Raw genomic sequence first — 4,530 nt, 5'->3', positions numbered from 1 at the left:
ATGCACACCTGGAAATTACCAGGCTCATCAAGTCAGAGGTTTTCTTTTAAAACTGGTAAAATGCCCTCATCCAAGCAGGCTGAGGGCAGACCAGAAGATTTAAAGGAAGTCCTTATAATACCTTATATATATTGGATTTGGTGAACTAAACTAACACAAGTCACCGTTTTTTTCTCTTGATTGCTTTTGACATACATAAGAAATATTTAAACTAAAGTCAAGATATTATCTGAGCCCAAATGATGTCAGATTGCAATTACGACGTTAAGCTTAAAGTTTACAGTTTCCTTTTTCTTTTCTCAGATCATCCAAACTCACATTCAGACATCAAAACTTTTTCCTTTATTTCATCATGAATGAATTATTCATTAACAAACATGTTATATATTCTGGCTCCTTCATTACTGAGTAACACAGCTGCTCCTCAGCAGCAAATTTTAGTCAACGACACATTAACATTTTACCGCCTACAATTCATCACTGTATTACTAATTCAAAAACAGACAGTAATTGCCACACTCTGAGGCAAACTTCTGACTGTCTAAGCTATCTCACTTGAGGCTTGCAAGCCCCAAGCACAGAAGGAACTTTGCTTTAAAACTGTGAGCTATTAAATAAATGCTCTTTTTTTTTTTTTTTTTTTCCCTGGGCCACTTGGGAAAATTAGCCTAGTGGTTAACTTCTGCAGCTCTGCCTCTGAGTTATAACATTCCTTCCTATGGCAATGTGGGTAGCTGTTTACATTTTAGCATTGAGTTTAGATTGGCAAGGCTTATGGGATTTAAAAGTTGCACAAACTGAGTTAAGGGGTTTAAAAGTAGCACGAAGTGCAGTGTGGAGCTAGCAGTGCAGTGTCATGCGAGCCAGCAAGTAACATGAATATTTAGGAATGTGTCTGTGAGCATCCATTTGTAAAAGGCATGGATGGGTGCATTTCTGCTAAAGAAGGGGCTCTTCCTGTGCAACAATGCAAAAATGTCTTGTAAAAATTCAGGTGGAAACTAAGCATTTGGTTCCTTTTTTGAGCTGCTGGTTCAGCTGAGATATTGCTGTTGAAAAATCTTAACTTTTTATACCTTCAAAAAAAAAAAAAAAAGGTCACTCAATGGTTAGTACTGACTATGCATCAATTCATACCAATATTAGGGACTTTTCAGTCCCCTTTGACCATCCATGCTTTTCTATAATCTACCCAACGTCTAAGGGAAATGGGGGTTTTGTAACTCATATTATTGACCAGCTATAGGTTCGAGATATTTTGGTTAAAAAAAAAAAACTAAAGTTCTAGAAGCAAATTTCTAAACCCCTAAAAAAAAAAAAAAAAAAAAAAAAAAAGCCAACAAAGACCACCATATTGTATTTCTGGTCATTTCTGGGTTATTCTGGTTATTAATCGATGGTAGGTGTGAACTCTTACTTTTAGTAACATATGCATATTTATGCAGCAAGGTGATTGGAACTTTTATTATTTTTTTGTTTGTACACATTTTTCAAAAGAAAGATGAAAACTAGAAAACACAATTTCACCACACGTTAATATTAGTTAACATTCATAGTCTGAAGCGATTATAGGTATCCCATGGCTGCTTTGCTGTCTCCTGTCATTGTGTCTGCTGAGGCAGAGGTGTCTCCAGGTAAAATCAGCAGCCTTTTCTTAGCTGTTGTTCATTTTTAAGTTTGATTTCACACAGTTTGTTGAGAGACATCAGGAAGTAATCTATTCAGAATATCTAAATGCCTCAGTTGTCAAAGCAATGTATCATCATGCCACATTCTCTCAAAAATTTAATTTTACATCCCTCCCCCAAAGGGGAGGGATTGTAATGGTTTTAAAGTAATGATGCATTGCAGGGAACTTGCTTCACACTTGTCTTTTTACAGACGTTCATTAAAAAAGATGTTTGGAAGAGTGGATGGGGCTATTTTTGACAGAGTAGGTTTTTGATGTCCTTTTGATGCCTCTCTGTTGGAGTGGTGCCTCTCGACCAGCAGGGTGCCAGGGGAGGTGTAAATGTTTGAGTGGAAAGTACATGCAGGGCTCTGTAATGTGGTGTGTACTCAGTGCAATCTGGGAGCTGACAACTTTCACTTTTACCTTGTGCCAAGTCTCTGCTAATTTGTTGAAACTACTGAGTTATGTATGTGCAGCCAAAACACAACAACAAAAAATATCTGATGCTGTTAAATCGAAATTTTTGTTGTTGCTGTTTTCTGTGAACTTCCCATCTCTTCTTGTTGAGTGTGTATGTGTGTTGATGAGGTGTCAATTGAATCACACTCAAACTTTAACAATTGGGAAGCAAGGGACATATTTTTCTGGGTGTATTCCCATTCCAATTAACCAGAAACACAAAGGCTGAATCTTCTCATTTGTGTCCAGAGACATGATGTTGCCTTTGCATACAATAAACACATAAATGAAAATGTAAAATAAAAAGGTTTCATCACCTTGATTTGCCATCGCAGTTATTTGGTGTATTTCTGCAGATGTCAGTAGGACCACAGGGAGGAGGCAAAGGAGCTTATTATTATTATTATTATTATTATTATTATTATTATTATTATTGTTATTATTTTGCATATTTTTCTCATGTTGTACTATCAGGACACGGGGACAGTCATAACAAATATGCAAAAATCCTATTGTTGAAGCTTGCAACTTTAAATATGAAGGAAAAATAAGTAAAAGATGGATCACAGCAAATATAAAGAATATAAACCTAATACTGCAAAATACTGTGAATTATTTCTTCATGTGCTATGACCCTCATTATACAAGTTTTTAGAAATAACATTATGCTAAGTAAATCCTACAAACTATGAATTACTCAGTTATCTGTAAACTGCTGAATGTTCAAGAAGCCAATATTTTTTTTTAAAATATATTTACCAATGTTTGCCTAATAAATCACATATTGATAAATAAATTTAAATTTTTATTTAAATTTTTATTTCAAGGCTGCAACAGTTTGTCTTGTTTCCATATTTTAATCTGTATATTGATACTACTCTGTATCAGCTGGAGTACTAATGGCAAACAGCACATACTAGTGTTATTTTCCCATGTTTTATTATTCTTGAAAGCTTGTGTAGAAGTTTTTGTTTTCTTTCTTTTTGTTTTTTTTTTTTTACTAATCTGACAGCCAATCAACCAATTTGAATGACAAATTGGTTGTCATTCAACCAATTTTATATGGGCAAACAAATTGGTTTGCCCATGTAAGGGCAAACTTGACAAAACATGACAAGAAAGCTTTGACACATTGAAGTTCATAGACACTGACTCTGCAGTCACACAGCTGTTTTTTTTATATTTATTTTTAACTTGCACAATATACTGGCATTTGGTTGCCAGAGCTGATGGTAAACGGGCCAACTGAATTACATAGATCAGTCAAAAGCGTCCTGCTACGAAAGTTTAGTTTGCTTGATAAACAAGCAATTAAATGAAGACAAATTAGTCTGTGGGGTCTTGTCTACCTTGGGAAGCAACCAATTACAGGTGATGGCATTACCATTTATACGATGGATGTTTGCCAAACATGATTGGTTAGAAAGAGACACTTTTTGTAATTTAGCAAAGGCACAAAACAATAATTTGCTCCTCAGAAGAAAAAAAAAAAACAAACACAAAGTGTAGAGAAGTATAGATGTGATCTGTCTGACACTGAGCAATTGCTCGTCTATTAACTGGCTCTAAAACAGAGACCCCATTGCATCTCATACAGAATCAATTTAGAGCCATTCAATAGTTTTCTCCTAGATGCTTTCACTTTGAGGTACAAAGGAGGCTCTTAGGCCTGTCACAGGGAGCCGAACCAAAATGGTAAATTAGGCCTTCAGCTACATATTCCCTCTAGTAGCAGCTCTGTACCGACACCATATGCTGACTGCATTATACAAACACCATAATAGATTGTGTGTGCAAGACAATAAATCATTTTCCATGACAGTTTCAACAGGTAGTTACAGTGTCTGGAATTATTGGAGAAGGATGCTGCTTTGTACTGTCTTTGGCAGTCCAATAAGAAACAGCGGGCAACATAAGCCCTATCAATATTCTGAATATTTTAGCAAGTCTTTATTATAAATGAATATTTGACAAACACAGTAGTTACAAAATGGAAAAGAGAAATTTAGCTCTTATTTCCTGGCTATTTAGGTAAGAAATTATGATAGAAAATTGGACAATGTCAATACGAATCCACAGCTACACAGCTTGCATTTTATCTTGTAGATCACATGTAAATAAATGTTGGGCAGGACCTCTGGTTTTCATCTTCTGAAAATAAAATTATGATTAACTTTTTGTGGCTTCGAATAATGTTATGGTTGACCTACAATAGTTCCCTGCTGTTGAATTTCACAGTGGATACAGTAAAAATGCAAGAGCAACATGTACAAGCAACAAGATAAAAAGTAAAAAAAAAAAAAAAAAAAAAAAAAAAAAAAAAAAAAAAAAAAAAAACAAAAAAACCCCCAAAAAAAAAAAAATAAAAAATAATTTTTTTTTTTCCTTTTTTTTCCCTG

Source organism: Poecilia latipinna, unplaced genomic scaffold (genome assembly GCF_001443285.1).
Source record: "Poecilia latipinna isolate Pla-1442-1.1 unplaced genomic scaffold, P_latipinna-1.0 Scaffold13, whole genome shotgun sequence".
NCBI lineage: Eukaryota > Metazoa > Chordata > Actinopteri > Cyprinodontiformes > Poeciliidae > Poecilia > Poecilia latipinna.
The sequence above is the reverse complement of the archived record's forward strand: the minus strand, read 5'-3'. Positions refer to the sequence as shown.